This window comes from Aquila chrysaetos, chromosome 3, assembly GCF_900496995.4.
Source record: "Aquila chrysaetos chrysaetos chromosome 3, bAquChr1.4, whole genome shotgun sequence".
Classification (NCBI taxonomy): Eukaryota; Metazoa; Chordata; class Aves; order Accipitriformes; family Accipitridae; genus Aquila; species Aquila chrysaetos.
The window spans coordinates 62399822-62412905 of NC_044006.1; the positions used below are offsets into that span (position 1 = coordinate 62399822).

General features: G+C 36.6%; 1 protein-coding gene across 10 annotated transcripts in view; it reads right to left on the reverse strand.

The window, feature by feature from the left end:
- The window catches only part of ZNF438 (zinc finger protein 438), a 55177-nt gene that overhangs the window by 24242 nt on the left and 17851 nt on the right, over positions 1 to 13084 (reverse strand). Inside the window, exon 1 of one of the 10 annotated variants that reach the window (XM_030009049.2) lies at positions 9967 to 9987. The exons of 8 other annotated variants lie outside the window; for them this stretch is intronic. The gene's annotated coding sequence lies outside the window, so the exon portion shown is untranslated. Of the gene's footprint in view, positions 1 to 9753; positions 9774 to 9966; positions 9988 to 13084 lie in introns of those variants that run through there. One more of the 10 variants, XM_041122322.1, reaches the window with a different exon arrangement.

The following is a 13084-nucleotide window of genomic DNA, read 5'->3' on the forward strand; positions in this document are numbered from 1 at the left end:
TATAATTTCATATTAAGCTTAATTATGAATTTTCATTTAAAACTAGGTATACAGAGAAGTGTTGGTTAAATATTATTATGTAATTTCATTTCAGAAGGAAAACATTCAGCTAAAAAGAAAAATTAAATACTTAGTACAGTTTAGAAAGATGTTCTCCTAACAGAAGCCCATGAAATGTCAATTTATATTTCAATAGCAATTTTATTCACTTCATTTTTCACACCTGTTCTTTCACATACTGTGCCATCTTGTAAATGAGAGTGCCATGCAACCATTTCCCAAAATTTAGAAACTTTTCAACAGAAACCAAGTTCCCCCAAAAGCACAAATGAATCGTATCAGCATATCTTCCAGAAAAGTTAGCAAAATCCATTGGTATTTAAAGGATGAAATTAATGATTAAAACATTGAAGCTACACAAAAATGCTGAGGAAGGTAAAAGTGACAGACATAAAGATTGACTAGTGCAACACACAAAAGCATTTGTTCGAGCAAGTATATTTGCCAAGAGCCTGCAGTGCTTGGCTACTTTATAAAATCAAGCACAAGGCATTAAGCCAATTTGTTTTAAAAATAAAAAAAACCCTCCAGAACCCCAAACCTCAATAACCAAGCAATAGCTGATTTGCATTTCTGAGAAGCTGCAAAAATATTCTGCATTTCACTATCCAAATCTTCAGTTCCAGAAGTCTGATTTATTCTTATTCAAAATTTTCTATTTAAAATCATATTTTCACATTAGGATTTCATCCTACATCAGTAGATCCTCATCCTCCTATATCCAAAGAGATATGCATGTAGTCACAAACAACAGCTTTCTTAGAAGAGAAATTACACACTGCTTATGCTTCCATACTTAGGTAATTAATCAGGGAGAAATGTGTGTCCATGGCAGAATTCTATTTGGCTGAGCCCATTAGGTGACTTCAGCAGACAGCCAAAAAGAAACAGAAGCCTCATTGCATCTGGTCACTTTTCCCAGTACAAACCCAGCAGAACCTAAAACCCAGGCTATTTTTAAATTTTTGGTCATCCTATGAGATGGACCAGTCTGAGCGCATTTCCTGAACTTGAAGCCTTATATGCACTGAACGCCACAGTGGCAATCCTGGACAAAAATTCTTCCCTTCATACAATGTTAGGTGATGTATAGAATGGTTGGCTGGCATGCCTACACTATGCCCATCTGTCAGAGTGGAACTGTGCCTACACGACAGGTTCTATGCTACTTTCAATAACATGTTGCTGATAATAAAAGCTTATTTGTGAAACAACATAGGGCAACTTCAACGTTTGGCTTAAAATAAAAAGCAAATGGAAAGTGATTGCTTTGCTTGAGGAGATAAATCTTTTGAAATCAACTTCTCAGGTTTTTCAATTGTATGAATAAAGCTAGCACATACACTGCAAGAAATGAGGATGTTCCGCACATTTTCTACTATTGCAAACAGCCCAGCATACAGTCTCAGTAATTCTTATTTTACAGCTACAGCTATCTCCAAGAGAGCAAATTCGAGGACCTGAGAAAAAATTTATAAAAGCTAAGTTTCTCAAAAGGGCTCCTGGGAGAAGAGAAGGCTAAAGAAGGAGCAATATCGATTCTTCATTTTATGAAATGTATGTGTATTAAATAAATCGTAGTTGAACAGTTTTCATGACTGTAAATAACCCCAACCATTTTCCATCTGAGAAAACAACTTCATTCTGAAGAACTAAAAAAGAAGAGCAAGGAACAGCACAGTTGCTATTATGCCTAATATTAGAAAATCCACAGAATGCAAAAAATAACACTTTTTTCCAAATTTCCAATTTAAAATGATAGGTTGTCATTTCATGTTTTCCTTAGTAAATACCTTCTCAGTAGTACTGCTTTGAATGCTGCAAACTGGAGTCGTGTGTAAGTTCCACATCTGCATTAGACACCTTTGCCATTATATGCTGTATTAAAAGGTCAAAGCTTTTGATTTTAAAACTGTCTTGGATCTTACTGTTGTGAAAGTAACTGTGAAATGATGAATCAGTACAAATTGCTACATTTTGTTCTTGATTCTTAGGGTAGATGGAAACAATAGTTCTGGAAAATACAAACTACTCATTTCATTTTTATAAGATACTACATGAAATCAATGCTGTCAATAGTTCTTACAATTTAAAATCAGATTCATTTAGTATTTTAAAGAATCAAGAAACAGAAATATCTAGGACTCTTACTTGGCAATGACTACTCTAGAATTTACTTCAAAATTAAAACTGTGCAATTCCTTCTACTCCTGATACCCCTGCCCCACATTATCCTAGTCCTAAACTAAGTATTGATTTATTGTTTGGGTCCAAACTGCTAAGAAGTTTTGTCAGGATTCTCAATAATGCAGTTTGATAAGATAGAATCTATGTATCTTAAAATTCTGTTCGTAACATGTAATGTCATTCATAGTGGAATTGCAGTACACCATTACGGTTTTCAGTTTGCAATGCCTGATTAAATTGTGAGACTTTTTAACTTTGCTGTTGTTCATAATTAATGACTGTTTCAGTCTAATAAGGACAGAATACATAATTTATCTTTCACTATGTATCTGCTGCAGTATATTAGCTTTCTTTTCAGATAAACAATATCACAAATACTAAACAGTGATTTCATTGCAGTTGTAATAAAATTTACATAGCTTTAGACAAACATCTGCAATTGTGTACACAGGTATTCACATGATCATTCAGGTTGACAGGGACTGTGCTAGGTCATCCCAACCAACCTCCTTGCTTAAAATCAGGGTCAACACTGGGCTTAGGGCTTTGTCCAGATGGGTCTTGAAGACCTCCAACCTCAACAAATGCCTTTCAGAAATCAAATTATATTTACCACTTGACAACAAAGGATAGCCTGAAAAATCACATTAACATTGGATCTTTGTACATAGGACAGATTGTTCCAGCAATTCCTGCTGCAATGCTCTGACCACACTTCAGAATTAGCTAAAAAGGTACTCAAAAAAACCCTTCCTGTATTTCATTCTACACTGAAGGATTAAAGAGAATTTGACTATCTTTTAAAAAAATCATACATACTTTTTATTTACTTGCTCTTACACTACAGATAAACAGGTTATTTCAAAGAGTAGAATTAGGTTAACGTATGATAAAGGTACCAATCAAAATTATTAAAGATGACTAAAGGAAAGACCAAAAAAACATTACTTGGACATTACTTGCCTTTTTCCATCTTTCTCTACTTTGACATTTGAGGAATAAGCTATTACTGGTAGCATAACAGCATTTTCCAGTGAAAATGAAGTTTTAGGATTCTGTTAATTATCAATTTAGACTACGAAAACAACCAGCCAGGACTGCAATGCTGAAAGGAGAGCAAGTGTTCTGTTTTCTTAATTTGGTAGTCCTAACATATTTTAGAGATATTTGATACCTCAGAACTTACTCACACATAGTCAAAACGTATTTGAATGTCTCAGATAACACAACCCTAAAAATTCCATTAATAATTTAACGATTAAGACAAGAGTATGACACATTCACCTGCACAATCTGACTGACTTAAGTTTGAAACGTGGCACTGAAGTCTTTGCCAAATCATAGCTGGCCCTTAAGTTATGTAAAGACTAAACAAGAAACAAACGATCCCTCATGACTTCTTCCATTTTGACTATGGTATTTTAGGTTATTTGGACACTAACCTGAATCCCTCAGGTGACTAAAATAAGATAAAACTTATCGTGTCATTCAGGAAGGATTTTGTACAGGGTTTTTATTATTTTAACAGTCTGAGCATGTTGTTAATGTTCTACTTCAAAGAAAGGTAACCAACAGCTGACAAAAAGCAAAAAAACCCACTCCAAACTTTGCAAGGTGAATTGCCTTTGCAATTCTGACTCAAATAATGGAATTATTTCTGACTTTACAGCTGCAAACTTGAGCGTAGTACTAAATTTTGCCATGGTACTAAATAAGTAAAGTGAGCATCATCTATAGTTGTTTTTGTAAGAATTTCCATTACGGAGTTTCTTAAACAGTGAGCTAGACAGCTTTCAGTCAGAAAGCTACATTCTGACATTTACATTTGTGCAGCAACATGCCCCCTACAAAAAATACACTACATTTTAAAATGTAACTTCAATGTGTCTTATTCACAGACACAAGCAAAACAAGCATTCAAGAACTGAAAAAAAAAATAAAAAAAATTAAAAAGACCTTACTATTACATGGCATAGAGGACAAAGTGAGAAGGCAAACCTATGCCTTTGCCTGATCAAGCAATAAATGAGCTAGGCCAAGATGGTATGGATTTCCAGGATGTTAAAATTCAAACTGCCTATCGACTAATGACTTTTAAGAGAAAGTCCCCCTGCAAAAGGGCTCACCTGTAACATACATATTTCTAAGGCAGAAGTTAGAGAAACAAAGAATAGAAGAGGGGTATTAGTGCCCCCACCCTCCCCACCCCCCAAAAAGTAACACTGCCCAATGCCTAAGACCAATCAAAGCATAATAGATTCTATGGACTAATTTCTCTCAACTAAAAAAGCTCTTAGTAAGAATTACACAGTGAAATATTTAGTTTTATACATTGAAGGAAAAGGCCTGTTTTCTTCAGCTAAACTCAAAAATAACCTCCAAATTCTACAGAAGAATTCCCTTGAGAATGCGTACCCGTTGTGAGCACAGTCCTTGCAGATTTCCCTGTACTGAAAATATACCAGATAACTCATCAGATGGTGTACTAAGAACTGTTTTGACTGGTTTTGTGCTACACTGATTCTACCCCCAAACTCTGGCTCTAACACTGCTAACCTAGACAGTGTTTCAGGGCTAATGACCATTTTTCTAGATAGCTGAGTACCCAGTACACTTTAAGAACACGTATACTTTTAAAACCAGCAATGGAAATATAAAAGTGGGATTTTCTTAATGATGCAGAACATTAAAAACACTGCCCAACTATGAATTATATCCTGTGTTTCCCAAACATGATCCTGCTCACCAGAAAGGAATATGTACTTAACAGATCACACTTTAAAAACCCATGAAAATCTAATGACTGGTGTAAGCAACTTAAATCCTATATGACTTCCACCTTTACTGCCTCCTAAGCATATAATAAACTATTCTCCATTGGAAGAGTAATCAAATATTAAGTTTACAAATTAGAACATAATCTCACTGAAATGACCTCATAAAACTCAGTTCCAAGTTTAGTGCAAAAATTAAAAGGTCACATTTTATGTAAGTTCTGTGACAGTAAGTAGCTTAAGTGTTAAAGAATATTGGATAAAATTCATATTTATAGATAAAAAGAATTCCCAACACACCACCAATGTAGTAAAAATTATCTTGCAAAATTAAGGGCAGTTCAACTTCCACAGCCAAAGAAGTGGACTACAGCTGTAGAACCCTTGTGAAAACTGCAGTAAGGGAAGCAACGCCTGGCTGTGTGCTGAGCACATGCAGACGATGCAGCATCCTCCCGCTCTGCTGCTGCTGTGCCCAAACTATTTCATACAGACCCCAGCAGAGAAGTTCAGCTGTTTGCCCACATTCTTTGCTCAAACAGTCATATCGCTCTCATTTCCTGGGAAAGGACTGTCACTGCTTCAATGGATTCTCCTGCATGGAATGCCCCAGTTCCCTGGTTGGGAGCTCCCAGAGGTCTGACCCAACTGACAAAGCAACTGCTGGGCCAAAGTGACTGATCTATCACTTATTTTAAGAACAATCAGAAGATAACAGTATATCTTCTAGTCAATCTGGTATAAACACATTCCTTAACACCAATCATAAAATTTAGTTAGACAAAAATATTCCCCAGGCTTATCTAGATTTGGTGACATTGCTTGACTGATTAGCATCCAGAAGCAACATAAAATAGTGGCTGTTGTTCAAACTGGTACACCATTCACCATGCAGGATACAGGACATTTGCAAGACAAAGTGCATATCCATATTCTATGATTTACTTAAATGATACCTTTTTTGCAGGATTTATTACAGTCTGTCAGCATAGGGTTACTGATGAAACATACCTTATGACAAAAACCTTCACACAGATAAACATACAAAAAAGAATAAATCAAAGTCTAACCTGTCCTAGTTCACTGCCTTCATTCACTTATCTTGTGGTGCTGTTTTCATTGTGCAAATAGTCCTTGCCAATATAATTTTCATTTTCATAACCACCACCCTGTTTGTTGTTTGAAAAATGTTAAAGGCATAGAGCTTCAAAGACTATCGGACATACTTAATGAAGTGTCCTCAAAACATGTTCATGGAGAAAAAATGTGAAATAAACATGTCAAAATTATTCCTGGCCACTATCCAGCAACCAGCTGTGGTGCACAGACTATGCTAACCCTGGGAACATTCTTCTTTCTCTATGGGCCTCCAGCTTTGCCTTCTGTTCCTAAGGATATTTGTATTCCTAATTCATTCAGTTAAATCTCAAACTAAGCAAGACCAAACTGAATTAGTACTTCAAGAGAAAAACAATTAAGCATGACCAAGCTTTTAAATCAACTATGTTTTTGTGGTTTGACACACAGTACCTTTCTGTAATTTCCCATAAAAACCATGCTGTGGGACACCTATACTGCTTGAGTCAAGTCTTTAAATTCTAGCACTGAAGATCTGCTCACTTAAGGTAATTAAATAACCAAACATCTATTTTTTTGAATAGTGCCACTAATTCCTATATTATGGCCAAATTCAAACTTTGGTAGTCGTATTCAGTATCTCTAAATTTCAGTAGAGTTTTAACTATTTGAGACACTGCTCAAGCATGCACAGAGAGAGTTAAGAAAGGCAAAGCTCACCTGGAGTTGCAACTAGCAAGGGATAGGAAAGGTGACAAGGCTTCTGCAAGTACACCGGCAACAAAAGAAAGGCTAAGGAAAATGTGGGCCTAAAGTTTAATGGAAAAGGGGACCAGGTGACAGAAGGCATGGAAGAGGCTGAGGTACTAACATAACGTTACCAACAGTAGATGAAGATGTGGTTCAGTAAGAGAACACAACTGGACATGTACAAATCCATAGGATCAGAAGGATGTGTCCAAGAGTGCTGAGGGAGCTGGTCAGTGCCACTGCAAGGATGCACCCTATCATCTTGTAAAAGTCAAGGGAGATTCCCAAAGACTGGAAAATGGTACATAACACACCCATCTTCAAGACAGGCAAGAAAGGGGATCTGGGGAACTACAGGCCAATAGGCCTAATCTCAGTCCACAGAAAGGTTATAGCGCAAAGTCTCCTGGAAGCCATTTTCAGCCATGTGAGGTACAGGGAGGAGGCTGGGAACAGCCAGCACAGATTTATCAAGGGTAAATCATACCCAACTAACCTAACTACTTTCTGTGATGAGACTACTAGTCCCATGCATAAGTGAGGGCAGTGGGTGTTGTTCATCTTGACTTTGACAAGGTCTTTGACATGGTCTCCCACAGTATCCCACAGCCAAATTGGTGAGATACGTATTGGAAAGCAGATGATAAGGTGCATGGAAAACCAGCTGGACTGTCAGGCTAAAGGGTGGTGGTGATCAGTGGTATAAAGTTCAACAGGCAACCAGTTACCAGTGGTATGCCTCTGGGATCAATCCTGGGGCCAAGACTGTTTAAAAACTTTATTAATGACCTGGATAATGCGATAGAGTCCACTCCTAGCATGTATGCAACTGATATGAAATCGGGAGCTGAAGGGCAGAGCCTCTGTTCAGAAGGACCTAGACAGGCTGGAAGAAAGAGCTATCAGGAATCTGTGAAACACTACAAGGGCAAAGGCAAATGCAAGCACCTTCCCATGGAGTAACCCCATGCAGCAGTACAAGGTAGGGTCTGACATGCCCATTCTGATCAGCATTAATTATGCAATTCTTCTTTAAATCTTCACTGACGGCATACTACTATCTGCCTTTTCAAGGTGTTCATATTATACTTTCTAAATTTGGGTACATTAGTTCCCCTTCCCCTCCAGCCTTCTAGAATTTCTCCACTGTTCCATGATTTGTTTAAACTCAAAATTAATAATTCATATAGCTTCTAAGCTTTTTTTTTTAGTATCTGTAGGTGTCAGTGCAGCAGATTTAAAAACATTTAACGTTAATAGTTGCTGGTACAGTGATAATACGTTCTTTCCATCACTAATGATGGAGGTGAGATGTAAAAGCATAATCCAGCCTCTTTCTGAATACAGAACATAATATTTATTGAATATTTATGCCTTCTTCTCCACAGCAGAAATTTATCATCCTTGCCCGTTATTGGACTTCTATCATTACCAAGCTTTTCTATCCTTCAAGAAGGATATTTAAAGAGCTCTATTGTACTCCACTGCCCACAGATTTTTATTAATATCTTTACCTCCTTAACTGTCTCCAAGCCATGTAGCGCTTGCCATCATCAGCTCCCCGTTCTTTAAACTGTATTGCTAACTTCACTCCCCTTCTTACCTTGTTTTAACCAAACAGATCATGTTTCCCAAGAGAATTGCTCTGAGAGTAATGAGCAAGCAATTGTCAAGTTAGTTAAGACTCTTATGCTCGAGTTTTGTTTGTTTTTTGTTTTTTTTTTTTTTTTTTAAAGTTTGCTCTTCTTTTAAAGATTAAAGTAGAAGATATGTGCATGCAGAACTTGTTCTTGGCTCCTAACATGCAAAGTTAGGTCACAGTTTCTAACACATCTACACTATTTATTCTACATACATTAGAAAGAAAACTTGTACAGAATTAACCAGAATAATGTAGCTTTTATTTGTTAGAAAACTGTCATATATATATTTATGAACAACTGTTTTAGAAGCTTTAGAAATTGATCAGTGGCCACTTGATTTATCAGCACAAACTGCCTGTACATGCAACCCGCTGAATTCTCCTAATTTTCCTTTACTCAATACAGAAAGAGTTTTAAGGAACTAATCGCTTTTCTAGGATCTGAATTACATTTATAAAAAGTCTCCAATATATTTTGTCAGTTAAAACACTGGCACAGTACTACTCTACTTGTCTTCTGAATTGTGAGAACTGTTAAAGTAGGCAACAGAATATTTAATATACAAGACCACAGCAAAGTCTGTAAGGTTTTGTTGTGACATTTTAGTTTTCACATAGTTTCTCCAGTAAACGCTCATTAAAAAATGTTTTAACATACTAGTTGTTTGGGTCCACTATAATTTTCATTACAAAGCTGTGATCTGGGGTTTTTTTAATTTATCAACTTGCTTTATCTCAAAAAACTAGCACTAAATAGCAGAAATATACATGTCTGGACAAACAACACAATATCCTGTAAGATTTAGATAAGACTTTTAATATGGAAAGAACAGTAGCGAATGCATTTCTGTAAAAATAAAAATCAATGTTTCCCTTGCAGCAAAGCAGAAAACCCCGCATATTATTTCTATCACATTTGCTTTCTCTCTGTAAAGTCCATTGCCTTTCATTAATAGTGAAATAACTTAAGATCTGTGCTGTAAACTTTATATTTTTCACATGCACACTGGCTGCATGCCAACAAACTGCACCTTCTTCTGCATCAAACATTCATTCGTCCAGCCCAACTACTTTTTTTTTTTTTTTAGAGGACTGGAAGGGAGGAGGGGAGAGAAAAAATAATGGTGATGACCAACAAAGACATTTCCCACTTTTCTTCTACAGATATTTCTGATCTGTGTGAATTTACTTACTGCATGCAGGCCTCATGATCCATAGCATGTAAATGTCAACGATCATGCTACAAGTTTGAACTGAACTAACCTTAAAAAAGAAACATGCAATGGCAATGACAAAGAGTTCCATTCAAACCCACAGTCCTTTGATTAATCTAAAAAAAATATACGTATTTCCATTGATGACAGTTACCTTTAAAGATAAACAGGTAACTAATTTTTTTTCAATATTTCAGGCTACATACATACGCAATTTGTAAGTATTTGCAAAACTGTCCACTGCAATAGCTGTAACACTCACTGTATTTAAGGATGATGAAAATCCACAGACTGGAAACTGAATTCATTTTATACAGATGGAAGAATGAGCTTTAAGTTTCTGAAATGCAAAGTTTTGGATAGGATTTTTAAAAGAAGCCTCCAGTGAGTAACAAATTTAGACAATATATACATTTAGCAGATCACATAGAAAGCATGAAACTACTTTGGGCATCAGACCAGATGGCAAGAATAGAACTCTTTCTACACAGGAGAAACACACGTATAACAAAGATGCAGCGTATTCCTGTTTCCTAACACCTTTCAAATTGTAAAATATCTTTTAAAGTTCTCTATTTTCATGACTGTCCATCTAAAACCATAGAATTAAAAAGCCTTAAAAATAGAGACAGAATTTAAAAAAAAATTCTAGGGGGTACCTCATCTCAAATGTTAAAAACGTCACAATGCTTCATTTTCTTTTGGCACAGAAAAAATGCCAGCATGTCTATCACTACACTTAATCCACTTTTCTTCATTTGCTAAATAGTAATCTCTAAATGTGTTAAACTGGGCAGTAAAACTTAACATTAGCTAAGCCTATCAGGCATCTTTTGATCCTATATTTATCTATGGGGCACAAAAAATGTTTTAACGAGTCAGTAAGAGCAAATAAGCTATTTCCATCACTGAACTTGCATTCTTTCTCTGTAAATGGTCAGAAATAACAGACACCTGGGATCTTGCTTGTTACACTACTGTAAACATCAATAAACTGCAGAGAGCAAGGGTGTTTACAGGTTTTTTTCCCCTTCAAAAATCACTGCCTATTTTATTTAGCAAAAATCCAGCAAATAAGTATGAGCTAGATGCATGCTTTGTCAACTTTGAAAAGAGATACTTTCAAAAACATATGAATCATCCAGAAACAGAAAATGGAACTGTGAAATATTAGGTGTGAGAAAATTATCACCCCAGTACCCCAAAAATGTCACCTGAAATTCATTAACAAATATGAACACATGCACTGGTTTCAATTATTTCAGATAAACAACAAATTATTTTTTTTGCATGATAAGAAACCAAAAGAGTTTGTGCAGATCACCAGGTCCAAGACAACTGTCCATCAACTAACTTATTACAGTGGTAGAGATTCTCATCTAATCTGAAATTACTATTTTTTAGTGTCAAGTATTTAATGCACAGTTGCTTTTGTCAGCTGAGTATTACCTAATTTTAAGCTACAGAAAACCATGCCCATTTCAGTTTTTACACAAAAGATGGCAGTTTTACCCAGGATACCTGTTCTTCCTCCTTACAAGCAGTGCTCAAACCAAGAAATTCTGAGTGGGAAGTGTAACAGAAGAGAGATTTTTGTCTCAAGTAGCAACTATATAGTCTGAAAAACTGTTATATTCCTCTTTTCTTCCTCACACACATTTTTGACAAACTAAGAAATTTGTTTCCATTAACATTTAATGTTTTCAAGCTTTTATGCCAAACATTTTCATTTTCAGGCAACAACAGGCAGGACAGTATTTAATTCTTCTAACATTTGGGTCATAAAAACCTTATTTCTTACCAAGAACAGGAAACCATAGCTGCATTGCCTAATTTTTCAACATTCTATCCTACTATACGTTGCCAGTATTTTATAAGGCTTAAATGTTTTCAGAGGGAAAATATGGTGATGATTTAACACAGTCTTCCAAAGTGACAGGGGGAAGCTAAAGAAAGAACTGGTCAGGAATGTGAAAGTCAATGGCAGCCTTAGCTGTAGCAGATCATGAATCTTAAGATCCTGAGAAAAGCAATCAAGACTAATAGCAAAATTGCAGTCCTGTACTTGAGGAAACACTTCTGTTTGTTCAGAAAGCTAGTTGGTGTGACCCCTTTGAAAGGGCCACCCTGAAACACAAGAGAGCCCTGGAGAACTGGTTGATATTCAAGGTCAACCTCTTCAAATTACAAGAATGGTCCAGCATTTTGACATGCAGCAGGTGTGGAAGACGCCAATACACATCAACAGAGTACTCCTAACTGAGCTCCAAGACAAAAGAAGCCTACACAAGGTAGAAGAGGAAGAAGCTAACAGGAAGAATACAGAAACATTGCCTAAGGGCACATACACAGAATTAGCAAACCAAAGATCATTTGGAATTGCAGCTAGCAAGGGATGTGAAAGGCCGAGAAAGGCTTCCATAGGTATATGAGAGCAAGCTGAGGGAACTGAATACTTCCATCTATTCTACACTTACAGGGCTCTGCTCTTGTGTGGGTTCCCCACAGACATACCTGAGTTCAGCTGTAGGAAAAGAAAGCTAAGGTGGGAATCTTACTGCTCTCTTTACCTACCTAAAATAGGAGGGTGTATGTAAGATGAGGGCAGACTGTCCTTCAGGCTGCACAAGAGAAGGACAGGAGGCTACAGACAAATTGCCATGTGGGAAATCAAGATACTAGGGGGGAAAAAAAAAAAAAAAAAAAAAAAAAAAATCAGTGAAAGTGGTCAAACGCTGGAAAAGGGTGTCCAGAGCCTGTGTAGTATCCAACCATGGAGATGATCAAGACTCAACTAAACAAGACCTTGGGCAACCTCACGTAACTATGAAGGTAGCCCTGTTCGGAGCTGGGCATTTGAGCAGATGACCTCCAGTGGTCCTTTCCAAAATAAATTTTTCTATGATTCCATAATGTGTACCCACAAGAGCACACTACTTTTGGCACATCCTTTTTCAACTTACTAATTTTATTTAGCAGACACATACGTTGGAAAGCAATGAACCTTTCAAAATAAATGATGATTCAAATTAACTTTGATATTACCGATTGCTAAAACCTCCTACTGTGCTACCACAGTATCCTCACACTTTCTCCCCCATTGTCACTGGGATCTCTGCTCCATGTTTCACCTCTCTTTCTCCCTAAAGCATCAATATAGAGTCTAGGAATGACAATTGTCCTAGTTTCAGCTGGGATAGAGTTAACTGTCTTCCTAGTAGCTGGTATGGTGCTATGTTTTGAGCTCAGTATGAGAAGAATGTTGATAACACTGATGTTTTCAGTTGCTGCTAGTAGTGTTTAGACTAATGTCAAGGATTTTTCAGCTTCTCATGCCCAGCCAGCGAGAAAGCTGGAGGGGCACAAGAAGTTAGCACAGG